General features: G+C 47.9%; 11 non-coding genes across 11 annotated transcripts; all 11 read right to left on the minus strand.

Annotated features, from left to right (window-relative positions):
* Nucleotides 1-939: 939 nt before the first annotated feature.
* Nucleotides 940-1,130, minus strand: LOC142686736 (U2 spliceosomal RNA). Its single transcript, XR_012856048.1, has one exon. It is a non-coding gene; the product is annotated as a U2 spliceosomal RNA (small nuclear RNA).
* A 1,288-nt stretch (nucleotides 1,131-2,418) lies between these two features.
* LOC142686737 (U2 spliceosomal RNA) lies at nucleotides 2,419-2,609 on the minus strand. Its single transcript, XR_012856049.1, has one exon. It is a non-coding gene; the product is annotated as a U2 spliceosomal RNA (small nuclear RNA).
* A 1,280-nt stretch (nucleotides 2,610-3,889) lies between these two features.
* LOC142686480 (U2 spliceosomal RNA) lies at nucleotides 3,890-4,080 on the minus strand. The gene has a single exon (XR_012855820.1). It is a non-coding gene; the product is annotated as a U2 spliceosomal RNA (small nuclear RNA).
* A 1,281-nt stretch (nucleotides 4,081-5,361) lies between these two features.
* Nucleotides 5,362-5,552, minus strand: LOC142686481 (U2 spliceosomal RNA). The gene has a single exon (XR_012855821.1). It is a non-coding gene; the product is annotated as a U2 spliceosomal RNA (small nuclear RNA).
* Nucleotides 5,553-6,848: 1,296 nt separating this feature from the next.
* LOC142686482 (U2 spliceosomal RNA) lies at nucleotides 6,849-7,039 on the minus strand. The gene has a single exon (XR_012855822.1). It is a non-coding gene; the product is annotated as a U2 spliceosomal RNA (small nuclear RNA).
* A 1,280-nt stretch (nucleotides 7,040-8,319) lies between these two features.
* On the minus strand, nucleotides 8,320-8,510 carry LOC142686483 (U2 spliceosomal RNA). The gene has a single exon (XR_012855823.1). It is a non-coding gene; the product is annotated as a U2 spliceosomal RNA (small nuclear RNA).
* A 1,292-nt stretch (nucleotides 8,511-9,802) lies between these two features.
* LOC142686484 (U2 spliceosomal RNA) lies at nucleotides 9,803-9,993 on the minus strand. The gene has a single exon (XR_012855824.1). It is a non-coding gene; the product is annotated as a U2 spliceosomal RNA (small nuclear RNA).
* A 1,291-nt stretch (nucleotides 9,994-11,284) lies between these two features.
* On the minus strand, nucleotides 11,285-11,475 carry LOC142686486 (U2 spliceosomal RNA). Its single transcript, XR_012855826.1, has one exon. It is a non-coding gene; the product is annotated as a U2 spliceosomal RNA (small nuclear RNA).
* Nucleotides 11,476-12,764: 1,289 nt separating this feature from the next.
* On the minus strand, nucleotides 12,765-12,955 carry LOC142686489 (U2 spliceosomal RNA). Its single transcript, XR_012855827.1, has one exon. It is a non-coding gene; the product is annotated as a U2 spliceosomal RNA (small nuclear RNA).
* A 1,296-nt stretch (nucleotides 12,956-14,251) lies between these two features.
* Nucleotides 14,252-14,442, minus strand: LOC142686490 (U2 spliceosomal RNA). The gene has a single exon (XR_012855828.1). It is a non-coding gene; the product is annotated as a U2 spliceosomal RNA (small nuclear RNA).
* Nucleotides 14,443-15,734: 1,292 nt separating this feature from the next.
* Nucleotides 15,735-15,925, minus strand: LOC142686677 (U2 spliceosomal RNA). Its single transcript, XR_012855997.1, has one exon. It is a non-coding gene; the product is annotated as a U2 spliceosomal RNA (small nuclear RNA).
* Nucleotides 15,926-16,535: the final 610 nt, after the last annotated feature.

The raw sequence follows: 16,535 nt of genomic DNA on the forward strand, positions 1-16,535 counted from the left end.
GACCAACACTGCCTGGGCCCAGGCTTTTATCTCTGAGGCCCCATTATGATGTCAGAAAGCTGGCTCTGGAATCCTGAGGGCTCCACTATGACACGTGCAAAGTTCCGTCTGAACTTTATATAAGACGGTGAGGCTCAGTCAGTCACTCAGTGTTGCCTGAGAGGGCAACACTGCAACAGCCGGCCGCCAGGCTGTCTTTTTTTTGCACAGCTAGTTGCCTCCAGGAGGCCACAAGAGGGAGACAAGGGACTGCAAAATGGAAAATAGGCATCCACCAACTTTACAGACAACTTCTCCTTGCTCCTACAACCTCCATCCTTGCACAGTTTGTTATTCTTCTAGGTAACATAGTAACAAATCCAAATTGCTGCTCTCTTTGTAGGCAAGCAAGGCTTTGTTGCAACTGCAATTCTTACTTCTTCTTGAAATGTAGGGACGACAGTACATTCCATCACATCCATCTAGTGTACACAGGTAGGTCCATTGTGGCGGGCAGGCGAGCGGGCGGGCTGCTTTATTGGCTGTTTGCTGTTCCCCTACTCCACTCCACTATTTGACTGTTGTGCTGCATCAATCAATCAATCAATCAATCAATCAATCAATCAATCAATCAATCAATCAATCAATCAATCAATCAATCAGTGGCTGGCTCAGGTGCAGCTCTTTAACTTACCTAAAAGGGAGGGCGGAGAGAAGACAAGGAAGGTGAATGAGGTGTTCCAATGTGAAATGCCGGAAACACAGAAACACAGACGACACACAACAAGAGGTGGCAATCTATTCATTAATTGCATTTAATCAATGAGCTCATTATCACTCATGCATTGTCCAACAGGTGTTGAAATAATGGGATTAAAAGGGGAGATCCCTTCAGAAAGACAGAAACAATAGCAAAGACAAAAAACACTTTTGGAATCTGCTTTTAGTCAACACATAAGGAAAGGGTGCACCGGTCCTGGAAATACTGCAATACCAGGTCAATGCGTGGAGTGGACAGAGCAAGCTCTATTTCCATCTCCCTGTTCTAAAAATCCATTTAATATATGGTCCCCAGATAGGGGACGTATCAGATATTAAACTGATAAGAACAGATACTACACTTGATCTTAGCCAAAAGGCCGAGAAGCGATAACCCGAACGGGCCGCGCGTTGCCCGAGCCTGCCCGATACTGCTGTTCAGCCCTTGCAGCGATTCAGCCTACTTCTAGGCAATTCCATGGGGCCCTGCAGGCTCACACACTCACAGCTACACGGGAGGTGAATAAAGGCCGGAGAGGAAGCCAGACAGGATTTGCTTCTTTTGCTTGCACCACAATGCAGTGCTGAAAGAGGAGGAATCTACATAAAAACGCCTTCCTGGCAACGCCCAAATGCCCTGCTGCCATGCAGATAAACACTGGCAGCGGCAGCAAGTGCATGCCCACAGCCACCCCTTGTTCCTTCACACCTTGTATCAGCTGTAATCCAGTCCAGTCCAGTGCTGCCTGCTGAGCAGCACTGACCAACACTGCCTGGGCCCAGGCTTTTATCTCTGAGGCCCCATTATGATGTCAGAAAGCTGGCTCTGGAATCCTGAGGGCTCCACTATGACACGTGCAAAGTTCCGTCTGAACTTTATATAAGACGGTGAGGCTCAGTCAGTCACTCAGTGTTGCCTGAGAGGGCAACACTGCAACAGCCGGCCGCCAGGCTGTCTTTTTTTTGCACAGCTAGTTGCCTCCAGGAGGCCACAAGAGGGAGACAAGGGACTGCAAAATGGAAAATAGGCATCCACCAACTTTACAGACAACTTCTCCTTGCTCCTACAACCTCCATCCTTGCACAGTTTGTTATTCTTCTAGGTAACATAGTAACAAATCCAAATTGCTGCTCTCTTTGTAGGCAAGCAAGGCTTTGTTGCAACTGCAATTCTTACTTCTTCTTGAAATGTAGGGACGACAGTACATTCCATCACATCCATCTAGTGTACACAGGTAGGTCCATTGTGGCGGGCAGGCGAGCGGGCGGGCTGCTTTATTGGCTGTTTGCTGTTCCCCTACTCCACTCCACTATTTGACTGTTGTGCTGCATCAATCAATCAATCAATCAATCAATCAATCAATCAATCAATCAATCAATCAGTGGCTGGCTCAGGTGCAGCTCTTTAACTTACCTAAAAGGGAGGGCGGAGAGAAGACAAGGAAGGTGAATGAGGTGTTCCAATGTGAAATGCCGGAAACACAGAAACACAGACGACACACAACAAGAGGTGGCAATCTATTCATTAATTGCATTTAATCAATGAGCTCATTATCACTCATGCATTGTCCAACAGGTGTTGAAATAATGGGATTAAAAGGGGAGATCCCTTCAGAAAGACAGAAACAATAGCAAAGACAAAAAACACTTTTGGAATCTGCTTTTAGTCAACACATAAGGAAAGGGTGCACCGGTCCTGGAAATACTGCAATACCAGGTCAATGCGTGGAGTGGACAGAGCAAGCTCTATTTCCATCTCCCTGTTCTAAAAATCCATTTAATATATGGTCCCCAGATAGGGGACGTATCAGATATTAAACTGATAAGAACAGATACTACACTTGATCTTAGCCAAAAGGCCGAGAAGCGATAACCCGAACGGGCCGCGCGTTGCCCGAGCCTGCCCGATACTGCTGTTCAGCCCTTGCAGCGATTCAGCCTACTTCTAGGCAATTCCATGGGGCCCTGCAGGCTCACACACTCACAGCTACACGGGAGGTGAATAAAGGCCGGAGAGGAAGCCAGACAGGATTTGCTTCTTTTGCTTGCACCACAATGCAGTGCTGAAAGAGGAGGAATCTACATAAAAACGCCTTCCTGGCAACGCCCAAATGCCCTGCTGCCATGCAGATAAACACTGGCAGCGGCAGCAAGTGCATGCCCACAGCCACCCCTTGTTCCTTCACACCTTGTATCAGCTGTAATCCAGTCCAGTCCAGTGCTGCCTGCTGAGCAGCACTGACCAACACTGCCTGGGCCCAGGCTTTTATCTCTGAGGCCCCATTATGATGTCAGAAAGCTGGCTCTGGAATCCTGAGGGCTCCACTATGACACGTGCAAAGTTCCGTCTGAACTTTATATAAGACGGTGAGGCTCAGTCAGTCACTCAGTGTTGCCTGAGAGGGCAACACTGCAACAGCCGGCCGCCAGGCTGTCTTTTTTTTGCACAGCTAGTTGCCTCCAGGAGGCCACAAGAGGGAGACAAGGGACTGCAAAATGGAAAATAGGCATCCACCAACTTTACAGACAACTTCTCCTTGACAACCTCCATCCTTGCACAGTTTGTTATTCTTCTAGGTAACATAGTAACAAATCCAAATTGCTGCTCTCTTTGTAGGCAAGCAAGGCTTTGTTGCAACTGCAATTCTTACTTCTTCTTGAAATGTAGGGACGACAGTACATTCCATCACATCCATCTAGTGTACACAGGTAGGTCCATTGTGGCGGGCAGGCGAGCGGGCGGGCTGCTTTATTGGCTGTTTGCTGTTCCCCTACTCCACTCCACTATTTGACTGTTGTGCTGCAATCAATCAATCAATCAATCAATCAATCAATCAATCAATCAATCAATCAGTGGCTGGCTCAGGTGCAGCTCTTTAACTTACCTAAAAGGGAGGGCGGAGAGAAGACAAGGAAGGTGAATGAGGTGTTCCAATGTGAAATGCCGGAAACACAGAAACACAGACGACACACAACAAGAGGTGGCAATCTATTCATTAATTGCATTTAATCAATGAGCTCATTATCACTCATGCATTGTCCAACAGGTGTTGAAATAATGGGATTAAAAGGGGAGATCCCTTCAGAAAGACAGAAACAATAGCAAAGACAAAAAACACTTTTGGAATCTGCTTTTAGTCAACACATAAGGAAAGGGTGCACCGGTCCTGGAAATACTGCAATACCAGGTCAATGCGTGGAGTGGACAGAGCAAGCTCTATTTCCATCTCCCTGTTCTAAAAATCCATTTAATATATGGTCCCCAGATAGGGGACGTATCAGATATTAAACTGATAAGAACAGATACTACACTTGATCTTAGCCAAAAGGCCGAGAAGCGATAACCCGAACGGGCCGCGCGTTGCCCGAGCCTGCCCGATACTGCTGTTCAGCCCTTGCAGCGATTCAGCCTACTTCTAGGCAATTCCATGGGGCCCTGCAGGCTCACACACTCACAGCTACACGGGAGGTGAATAAAGGCCGGAGAGGAAGCCAGACAGGATTTGCTTCTTTTGCTTGCACCACAATGCAGTGCTGAAAGAGGAGGAATCTACATAAAAACGCCTTCCTGGCAACGCCCAAATGCCCTGCTGCCATGCAGATAAACACTGGCAGCGGCAGCAAGTGCATGCCCACAGCCACCCCTTGTTCCTTCACACCTTGTATCAGCTGTAATCCAGTCCAGTCCAGTGCTGCCTGCTGAGCAGCACTGACCAACACTGCCTGGGCCCAGGCTTTTATCTCTGAGGCCCCATTATGATGTCAGAAAGCTGGCTCTGGAATCCTGAGGGCTCCACTATGACACGTGCAAAGTTCCGTCTGAACTTTATATAAGACGGTGAGGCTCAGTCAGTCACTCAGTGTTGCCTGAGAGGGCAACACTGCAACAGCCGGCCGCCAGGCTGTCTTTTTTTTGCACAGCTAGTTGCCTCCAGGAGGCCACAAGAGGGAGACAAGGGACTGCAAAATGGAAAATAGGCATCCACCAACTTTACAGACAACTTCTCCTTGCTCCTACAACCTCCATCCTTGCACAGTTTGTTATTCTTCTAGGTAACATAGTAACAAATCCAAATTGCTGCTCTCTTTGTAGGCAAGCAAGGCTTTGTTGCAACTGCAATTCTTACTTCTTCTTGAAATGTAGGGACGACAGTACATTCCATCACATCCATCTAGTGTACACAGGTAGGTCCATTGTGGCGGGCAGGCGAGCGGGCGGGCTGCTTTATTGGCTGTTTGCTGTTCCCCTACTCCACTCCACTATTTGACTGTTGTGCTGCATCAATCAATCAATCAATCAATCAATCAATCAATCAATCAATCAGTGGCTGGCTCAGGTGCAGCTCTTTAACTTACCTAAAAGGGAGGGCGGAGAGAAGACAAGGAAGGTGAATCAGGTGTTCCAATGTGAAATGCCGGAAACACAGAAACACAGACGACACACAACAAGAGGTGGCAATCTATTCATTAATTGCATTTAATCAATGAGCTCATTATCACTCATGCATTGTCCAACAGGTGTTGAAATAATGGGATTAAAAGGGGAGATCCCTTCAGAAAGACAGAAACAACAGCAAAGACAAAAAAACACTTTTGGAATCTGCTTTTAGTCAACACATAAGGAAAGGGTGCACCGGTCCTGGAAATACTGCAATACCAGGTCAATGCGTGGAGTGGACAGAGCAAGCTCTATTTCCATCTCCCTGTTCTAAAAATCCATTTAATATATGGTCCCCAGATAGGGGACGTATCAGATATTAAACTGATAAGAACAGATACTACACTTGATCTTAGCCAAAAGGCCGAGAAGCGATAACCCGAACGGGCCGCGCGTTGCCCGAGCCTGCCCGATACTGCTGTTCAGCCCTTGCAGCGATTCAGCCTACTTCTAGGCAATTCCATGGGGCCCTGCAGGCTCACACACTCACAGCTACACGGGAGGTGAATAAAGGCCGGAGAGGAAGCCAGACAGGATTTGCTTCTTTTGCTTGCACCACAATGCAGTGCTGAAAGAGGAGGAATCTACATAAAAACGCCTTCCTGGCAACGCCCAAATGCCCTGCTGCCATGCAGATAAACACTGGCAGCGGCAGCAAGTGCATGCCCACAGCCACCCCTTGTTCCTTCACACCTTGTATCAGCTGTAATCCAGTCCAGTCCAGTGCTGCCTGCTGAGCAGCACTGACCAACACTGCCTGGGCCCAGGCTTTTATCTCTGAGGCCCCATTATGATGTCAGAAAGCTGGCTCTGGAATCCTGAGGGCTCCACTATGACACGTGCAAAGTTCCGTCTGAACTTTATATAAGACGGTGAGGCTCAGTCAGTCACTCAGTGTTGCCTGAGAGGGCAACACTGCAACAGCCGGCCGCCAGGCTGTCTTTTTTTTGCACAGCTAGTTGCCTCCAGGAGGCCACAAGAGGGAGACAAGGGACTGCAAAATGGAAAATAGGCATCCACCAACTTTACAGACAACTTCTCCTTGCTCCTACAACCTCCATCCTTGCACAGTTTGTTATTCTTCTAGGTAACATAGTAACAAATCCAAATTGCTGCTCTCTTTGTAGGCAAGCAAGGCTTTGTTGCAACTGCAATTCTTACTTCTTCTTGAAATGTAGGGACGACAGTACATTCCATCACATCCATCTAGTGTACACAGGTAGGTCCATTGTGGCGGGCAGGCGAGCGGGCGGGCTGCTTTATTGGCTGTTTGCTGTTCCCCTACTCCACTCCACTATTTGACTGTTGTGCTGCATCAATCAATCAATCAATCAATCAATCAATCAATCAATCAATCAATCAATCAATCAATCAGTGGCTGGCTCAGGTGCAGCTCTTTAACTTACCTAAAAGGGAGGGCGGAGAGAAGACAAGGAAGGTGAATGAGGTGTTCCAATGTGAAATGCCGGAAACACAGAAACACAGACGACACACAACAAGAGGTGGCAATCTATTCATTAATTGCATTTAATCAATGAGCTCATTATCACTCATGCATTGTCCAACAGGTGTTGAAATAATGGGATTAAAAGGGGAGATCCCTTCAGAAAGACAGAAACAATAGCAAAGACAAAAAACACTTTTGGAATCTGCTTTTAGTCAACACATAAGGAAAGGGTGCACCGGTCCTGGAAATACTGCAATACCAGGTCAATGCGTGGAGTGGACAGAGCAAGCTCTATTTCCATCTCCCTGTTCTAAAAATCCATTTAATATATGGTCCCCAGATAGGGGACGTATCAGATATTAAACTGATAAGAACAGATACTACACTTGATCTTAGCCAAAAGGCCGAGAAGCGATAACCCGAACGGGCCGCGCGTTGCCCGAGCCTGCCCGATACTGCTGTTCAGCCCTTGCAGCGATTCAGCCTACTTCTAGGCAATTCCATGGGGCCCTGCAGGCTCACACACTCACAGCTACACGGGAGGTGAATAAAGGCCGGAGAGGAAGCCAGACAGGATTTGCTTCTTTTGCTTGCACCACAATGCAGTGCTGAAAGAGGAGGAATCTACATAAAAACGCCTTCCTGGCAACGCCCAAATGCCCTGCTGCCATGCAGATAAACACTGGCAGCGGCAGCAAGTGCATGCCCACAGCCACCCCTTGTTCCTTCACACCTTGTATCAGCTGTAATCCAGTCCAGTCCAGTGCTGCCTGCTGAGCAGCACTGACCAACACTGCCTGGGCCCAGGCTTTTATCTCTGAGGCCCCATTATGATGTCAGAAAGCTGGCTCTGGAATCCTGAGGGCTCCACTATGACACGTGCAAAGTTCCGTCTGAACTTTATATAAGACGGTGAGGCTCAGTCAGTCACTCAGTGTTGCCTGAGAGGGCAACACTGCAACAGCCGGCCGCCAGGCTGTCTTTTTTTTGCACAGCTAGTTGCCTCCAGGAGGCCACAAGAGGGAGACAAGGGACTGCAAAATGGAAAATAGGCATCCACCAACTTTACAGACAACTTCTCCTTGCTCCTACAACCTCCATCCTTGCACAGTTTGTTATTCTTCTAGGTAACATAGTAACAAATCCAAATTGCTGCTCTCTTTGTAGGCAAGCAAGGCTTTGTTGCAACGGCAATTCTTACTTCTTCTTGAAATGTAGGGACGACAGTACATTCCATCACATCCATCTAGTGTACACAGGTAGGTCCATTGTGGCGGGCAGGCGAGCGGGCGGGCTGCTTTATTGGCTGTTTGCTGTTCCCCTACTCCACTCCACTATTTGACTGTTGTGCTGCATCAATCAATCAATCAATCAATCAATCAATCAATCAATCAATCAGTGGCTGGCTCAGGTGCAGCTCTTTAACTTACCTAAAAGGGAGGGCGGAGAGAAGACAAGGAAGGTGAATGAGGTGTTCCAATGTGAAATGCCGGAAACACAGAAACACAGACGACACACAACAAGAGGTGGCAATCTATTCATTAATTGCATTTAATCAATGAGCTCATTATCACTCATGCATTGTCCAACAGGTGTTGAAATAATGGGATTAAAAGGGGAGATCCCTTCAGAAAGACAGAAACAATAGCAAAGACAAAAAACACTTTTGGAATCTGCTTTTAGTCAACACATAAGGAAAGGGTGCACCGGTCCTGGAAATACTGCAATACCAGGTCAATGCGTGGAGTGGACAGAGCAAGCTCTATTTCCATCTCCCTGTTCTAAAAATCCATTTAATATATGGTCCCCAGATAGGGGACGTATCAGATATTAAACTGATAAGAACAGATACTACACTTGATCTTAGCCAAAAGGCCGAGAAGCGATAACCCGAACGGGCCGCGCGTTGCCCGAGCCTGCCCGATACTGCTGTTCAGCCCTTGCAGCGATTCAGCCTACTTCTAGGCAATTCCATGGGGCCCTGCAGGCTCACACACTCACAGCTACACGGGAGGTGAATAAAGGCCGGAGAGGAAGCCAGACAGGATTTGCTTCTTTTGCTTGCACCACAATGCAGTGCTGAAAGAGGAGGAATCTACATAAAAACGCCTTCCTGGCAACGCCCAAATGCCCTGCTGCCATGCAGATAAACACTGGCAGCGGCAGCAAGTGCATGCCCACAGCCACCCCTTGTTCCTTCACACCTTGTATCAGCTGTAATCCAGTCCAGTCCAGTGCTGCCTGCTGAGCAGCACTGACCAACACTGCCTGGGCCCAGGCTTTTATCTCTGAGGCCCCATTATGATGTCAGAAAGCTGGCTCTGGAATCCTGAGGGCTCCACTATGACACGTGCAAAGTTCCGTCTGAACTTTATATAAGACGGTGAGGCTCAGTCAGTCACTCAGTGTTGCCTGAGAGGGCAACACTGCAACAGCCGGCCGCCAGGCTGTCTTTTTTTTGCACAGCTAGTTGCCTCCAGGAGGCCACAAGAGGGAGACAAGGGACTGCAAAATGGAAAATAGGCATCCACCAACTTTACAGACAACTTCTCCTTGCTCCTACAACCTCCATCCTTGCACAGTTTGTTATTCTTCTAGGTAACATAGTAACAAATCCAAATTGCTGCTCTCTTTGTAGGCAAGCAAGGCTTTGTTGCAACTGCAATTCTTACTTCTTCTTGAAATGTAGGGACGACAGTACATTCCATCACATCCATCTAGTGTACACAGGTAGGTCCATTGTGGCGGGCAGGCGAGCGGGCGGGCTGCTTTATTGGCTGTTTGCTGTTCCCCTACTCCACTCCACTATTTGACTGTTGTGCTGCATCAATCAATCAATCAATCAATCAATCAATCAATCAATCAATCAATCAATCAATCAGTGGCTGGCTCAGGTGCAGCTCTTTAACTTACCTAAAAGGGAGGGCGGAGAGAAGACAAGGAAGGTGAATGAGGTGTTCCAATGTGAAATGCCGGAAACACAGAAACACAGACGACACACAACAAGAGGTGGCAATCTATTCATTAATTGCATTTAATCAATGAGCTCATTATCACTCATGCATTGTCCAACAGGTGTTGAAATAATGGGATTAAAAGGGGAGATCCCTTCAGAAAGACAGAAACAATAGCAAAGACAAAAAACACTTTTGGAATCTGCTTTTAGTCAACACATAAGGAAAGGGTGCACCGGTCCTGGAAATACTGCAATACCAGGTCAATGCGTGGAGTGGACAGAGCAAGCTCTATTTCCATCTCCCTGTTCTAAAAATCCATTTAATATATGGTCCCCAGATAGGGGACGTATCAGATATTAAACTGATAAGAACAGATACTACACTTGATCTTAGCCAAAAGGCCGAGAAGCGATAACCCGAACGGGCCGCGCGTTGCCCGAGCCTGCCCGATACTGCTGTTCAGCCCTTGCAGCGATTCAGCCTACTTCTAGGCAATTCCATGGGGCCCTGCAGGCTCACACACTCACAGCTACACGGGAGGTGAATAAAGGCCGGAGAGGAAGCCAGACAGGATTTGCTTCTTTTGCTTGCACCACAATGCAGTGCTGAAAGAGGAGGAATCTACATAAAAACGCCTTCCTGGCAACGCCCAAATGCCCTGCTGCCATGCAGATAAACACTGGCAGCGGCAGCAAGTGCATGCCCACAGCCACCCCTTGTTCCTTCACACCTTGTATCAGCTGTAATCCAGTCCAGTCCAGTGCTGCCTGCTGAGCAGCACTGACCAACACTGCCTGGGCCCAGGCTTTTATCTCTGAGGCCCCATTATGATGTCAGAAAGCTGGCTCTGGAATCCTGAGGGCTCCACTATGACACGTGCAAAGTTCCGTCTGAACTTTATATAAGACGGTGAGGCTCAGTCAGTCACTCAGTGTTGCCTGAGAGGGCAACACTGCAACAGCCGGCCGCCAGGCTGTCTTTTTTTTGCACAGCTAGTTGCCTCCAGGAGGCCACAAGAGGGAGACAAGGGACTGCAAAATGGAAAATAGGCATCCACCAACTTTACAGACAACTTCTCCTTGCTCCTACAACCTCCATCCTTGCACAGTTTGTTATTCTTCTAGGTAACATAGTAACAAATCCAAATTGCTGCTCTCTTTGTAGGCAAGCAAGGCTTTGTTGCAACTGCAATTCTTACTTCTTCTTGAAATGTAGGGACGACAGTACATTCCATCACATCCATCTAGTGTACACAGGTAGGTCCATTGTGGCGGGCAGGCGAGCGGGCGGGCTGCTTTATTGGCTGTTTGCTGTTCCCCTACTCCACTCCACTATTTGACTGTTGTGCTGCACATCAATCAATCAATCAATCAATCAATCAATCAATCAATCAATCAATCAATCAGTGGCTGGCTCAGGTGCAGCTCTTTAACTTACCTAAAAGGGAGGGCGGAGAGAAGACAAGGAAGGTGAATCAGGTGTTCCAATGTGAAATGCCGGAAACACAGAAACACAGACGACACACAACAAGAGGTGGCAATCTATTCATTAATTGCATTTAATCAATGAGCTCATTATCACTCATGCATTGTCCAACAGGTGTTGAAATAATGGGATTAAAAGGGGAGATCCCTTCAGAAAGACAGAAACAACAGCAAAGACAAAAAAACACTTTTGGAATCTGCTTTTAGTCAACACATAAGGAAAGGGTGCACCGGTCCTGGAAATACTGCAATACCAGGTCAATGCGTGGAGTGGACAGAGCAAGCTCTATTTCCATCTCCCTGTTCTAAAAATCCATTTAATATATGGTCCCCAGATAGGGGACGTATCAGATATTAAACTGATAAGAACAGATACTACACTTGATCTTAGCCAAAAGGCCGAGAAGCGATAACCCGAACGGGCCGCGCGTTGCCCGAGCCTGCCCGATACTGCTGTTCAGCCCTTGCAGCGATTCAGCCTACTTCTAGGCAATTCCATGGGGCCCTGCAGGCTCACACACTCACAGCTACACGGGAGGTGAATAAAGGCCGGAGAGGAAGCCAGACAGGATTTGCTTCTTTTGCTTGCACCACAATGCAGTGCTGAAAGAGGAGGAATCTACATAAAAACGCCTTCCTGGCAACGCCCAAATGCCCTGCTGCCATGCAGATAAACACTGGCAGCGGCAGCAAGTGCATGCCCACAGCCACCCGTTCCTTCACACCTTGTATCAGCTGTAATCCAGTCCAGTCCAGTGCTGCCTGCTGAGCAGCACTGACCAACACTGCCTGGGCCCAGGCTTTTATCTCTGAGGCCCCATTATGATGTCAGAAAGCTGGCTCTGGAATCCTGAGGGCTCCACTATGACACGTGCAAAGTTCCGTCTGAACTTTATATAAGACGGTGAGGCTCAGTCAGTCACTCAGTGTTGCCTGAGAGGGCAACACTGCAACAGCCGGCCGCCAGGCTGTCTTTTTTTTGCACAGCTAGTTGCCTCCAGGAGGCCACAAGAGGGAGACAAGGGACTGCAAAATGGAAAATAGGCATCCACCAACTTTACAGACAACTTCTCCTTGCTCCTACAACCTCCATCCTTGCACAGTTTGTTATTCTTCTAGGTAACATAGTAACAAATCCAAATTGCTGCTCTCTTTGTAGGCAAGCAAGGCTTTGTTGCAACTGCAATTCTTACTTCTTCTTGAAATGTAGGGACGACAGTACATTCCATCACATCCATCTAGTGTACACAGGTAGGTCCATTGTGGCGGGCAGGCGAGCGGGCGGGCTGCTTTATTGGCTGTTTGCTGTTCCCCTACTCCACTCCACTATTTGACTGTTGTGCTGCATCAATCAATCAATCAATCAATCAATCAATCAATCAATCAATCAATCAATCAATCAGTGGCTGGCTCAGGTGCAGCTCTTTAACTTACCTAAAAGGGAGGGCGGAGAGAAGACAAGGAAGGTGAATGAGGTGTTCCAATGTGAAATGCCGGAAACACAGAAACACAGACGACACACAACAAGAGGTGGCAATCTATTCATTAATTGCATTTAATCAATGAGCTCATTATCACTCATGCATTGTCCAACAGGTGTTGAAATAATGGGATTAAAAGGGGAGATCCCTTCAGAAAGACAGAAACAATAGCAAAGACAAAAAACACTTTTGGAATCTGCTTTTAGTCAACACATAAGGAAAGGGTGCACCGGTCCTGGAAATACTGCAATACCAGGTCAATGCGTGGAGTGGACAGAGCAAGCTCTATTTCCATCTCCCTGTTCTAAAAATCCATTTAATATATGGTCCCCAGATAGGGGACGTATCAGATATTAAACTGATAAGAACAGATACTACACTTGATCTTAGCCAAAAGGCCGAGAAGCGATAACCCGAACGGGCCGCGCGTTGCCCGAGCCTGCCCGATACTGCTGTTCAGCCCTTGCAGCGATTCAGCCTACTTCTAGGCAATTCCATGGGGCCCTGCAGGCTCACACACTCACAGCTACACGGGAGGTGAATAAAGGCCGGAGAGGAAGCCAGACAGGATTTGCTTCTTTTGCTTGCACCACAATGCAGTGCTGAAAGAGGAGGAATCTACATAAAAACGCCTTCCTGGCAACGCCCAAATGCCCTGCTGCCATGCAGATAAACACTGGCAGCGGCAGCAAGTGCATGCCCACAGCCACCCCTTGTTCCTTCACACCTTGTATCAGCTGTAATCCAGTCCAGTCCAGTGCTGCCTGCTGAGCAGCACTGACCAACACTGCCTGGGCCCAGGCTTTTATCTCTGAGGCCCCATTATGATGTCAGAAAGCTGGCTCTGGAATCCTGAGGGCTCCACTATGACACGTGCAAAGTTCCGTCTGAACTTTATATAAGACGGTGAGGCTCAGTCAGTCACTCAGTGTTGCCTGAGAGGGCAACACTGCAACAGCCGGCCGCCAGGCTGTCTTTTTTTTGCACAGCTAGTTGCCTCCAGGAGGCCACAAGAGGGAGACAAGGGACTGCAAAATGGAAAATAGGCATCCACCAACTTTACAGACAACTTCTCCTTGCTCCTACAACCTCCATCCTTGCACAGTTTGTTATTCTTCTAGGTAACATAGTAACAAATCCAAATTGCTGCTCTCTTTGTAGGCAAGCAAGGCTTTGTTGCAACTGCAATTCTTACTTCTTCTTGAAATGTAGGGACGACAGTACATTCCATCACATCCATCTAGTGTACACAGGTAGGTCCATTGTGGCGGGCAGGCGAGCGGGCGGGCTGCTTTATTGGCTGTTTGCTGTTCCCCTACTCCACTCCACTATTTGACTGTTGTGCTGCATCAATCAATCAATCAATCAATCAATCAATCAATCAATCAATCAATCAATCAATCAATCAGTGGCTGGCTCAGGTGCAGCTCTTTAACTTACCTAAAAGGGAGGGCGGAGAGAAGACAAGGAAGGTGAATGAGGTGTTCCAATGTGAAATGCCGGAAACACAGAAACACAGACGACACACAACAAGAGGTGGCAATCTATTCATTAATTGCATTTAATCAATGAGCTCATTATCACTCATGCATTGTCCAACAGGTGTTGAAATAATGGGATTAAAAGGGGAGATCCCTTCAGAAAGACAGAAACAATAGCAAAGACAAAAAACACTTTTGGAATCTGCTTTTAGTCAACACATAAGGAAAGGGTGCACCGGTCCTGGAAATACTGCAATACCAGGTCAATGCGTGGAGTGGACAGAGCAAGCTCTATTTCCATCTCCCTGTTCTAAAAATCCATTTAATATATGGTCCCCAGATAGGGGACGTATCAGATATTAAACTGATAAGAACAGATACTACACTTGATCTTAGCCAAAAGGCCGAGAAGCGATAACCCGAACGGGCCGCGCGTTGCCCGAGCCTGCCCGATACTGCTGTTCAGCCCTTGCAGCGATTCAGCCTACTTCTAGGCAATTCCATGGGGCCCTGCAGGCTCACACACTCACAGCTACACGGGAGGTGAATAAAGGCCGGAGAGGAAGCCAGACAGGATTTGCTTCTTTTGCTTGCACCACAATGCAGTGCTGAAAGAGGAGGAATCTACATAAAAACGCCTTCCTGGCAACGCCCAAATGCCCTGCTGCCATGCAGATAAACACTGGCAGCGGCAGCAAGTGCATGCCCACAGCCACCCCTTGTTCCTTCACACCTTGTATCAGCTGTAATCCAGTCCAGTCCAGTGCTGCCTGCTGAGCAGCACTGACCAACACTGCCTGGGCCCAGGCTTTTATCTCTGAGGCCCCATTATGATGTCAGAAAGCTGGCTCTGGAATCCTGAGGGCTCCACTATGACACGTGCAAAGTTCCGTCTGAACTTTATATAAGACGGTGAGGCTCAGTCAGTCACTCAGTGTTGCCTGAGAGGGCAACACTGCAACAGCCGGCCGCCAGGCTGTCTTTTTTTTGCACAGCTAGTTGCCTCCAGGAGGCCACAAGAGGGAGACAAGGGACTGCAAAATGGAAAATAGGCATCCACCAACTTTACAGACAACTTCTCCTTGCTCCTACAACCTCCATCCTTGCACAGTTTGTTATTCTTCTAGGTAACATAGTAACAAATCCAAATTGCTGCTCTCTTTGTAGGCAAGCAAGGCTTTGTTGCAACTGCAATTCTTACTTCTTCTTGAAATGTAGGGACGACAGTACATTCCATCACATCCATCTAGTGTACACAGGTAGGTCCATTGTGGCGGGCAGGCGAGCGGGCGGGCTGCTTTATTGGCTGTTTGCTGTTCCCCTACTCCACTCCACTATTTGACTGTTGTGCTGCATCAATCAATCAATCAATCAATCAATCAATCAATCAATCAATCAATCAATCAATCAGTGGCTGGCTCAGGTGCAGCTCTTTAACTTACCTAAAAGGGAGGGCGGAGAGAAGACAAGGAAGGTGAATGAGGTGTTCCAATGTGAAATGCCGGAAACACAGAAACACAGACGACACACAACAAGAGGTGGCAATCTATTCATTAATTGCATTTAATCAATGAGCTCATTATCACTCATGCATTGTCCAACAGGTGTTGAAATAATGGGATTAAAAGGGGAGATCCCTTCAGAAAGACAGAAACAATAGCAAAGACAAAAAACACTTTTGGAATCTGCTTTTAGTCAACACATAAGGAAAGGGTGCACCGGTCCTGGAAATACTGCAATACCAGGTCAATGCGTGGAGTGGACAGAGCAAGCTCTATTTCCATCTCCCTGTTCTAAAAATCCATTTAATATATGGTCCCCAGATAGGGGACGTATCAGATGTTAAACTGATAAGAACAGATACTACACTTGATCTTAGCCAAAAGGCCGAGAAGCGATAACCCGAACGGGCCGCGCGTTGCCCGAGCCTGCCCGATACTGCTGTTCAGCCCTTGCAGCGATTCAGCCTACTTCTAGGCAATTCCATGGGGCCCTGCAGGCTCACACACTCACAGCTACACGGGAGGTGAATAAAGGCCGGAGAGGAAGCCAGACAGGATTTGCTTCTTTTGCTTGCACCACAATGCAGTGCTGAAAGAGGAGGAATCTACATAAAAACGCCTTCCTGGCAACGCCCAAATGCCCTGCTGCCATGCAGATAAACACTGGCAGCGGCAGCAAGTGCATGCCCACAGCCACCCCTTGTTCCTTCACACCTTGTATCAGCTGTAATCCAGTCCAGTCCAGTGCTGCCTGCTGAGCAGCACTGACCAACACTGCCTGGGCCCAGGCTTTTATCTCTGAGGCCCCATTATGATGTCAGAAAGCTGGCTCTGGAATCCTGAGGGCTCCACTATGACACGTGCAAAGTTCCGTCTGAACTTTATATAAGACGGTGAGGCTCAGTCAGTCACTCAGTGTTGCCTGAGAGGGCAACACTGCAACAGCCGGCCGCCAGGCTGTCTTTTTTTTGCACAGCTAGTTGCCTCCAGGAGGCCACAAGAGGGAG

The sequence above is a fragment of the Rhinoderma darwinii genome, assembly GCF_050947455.1.
Source record: "Rhinoderma darwinii isolate aRhiDar2 chromosome 5 unlocalized genomic scaffold, aRhiDar2.hap1 SUPER_5_unloc_18, whole genome shotgun sequence".
NCBI classification, from domain to species: domain Eukaryota; kingdom Metazoa; phylum Chordata; class Amphibia; order Anura; family Rhinodermatidae; genus Rhinoderma; species Rhinoderma darwinii.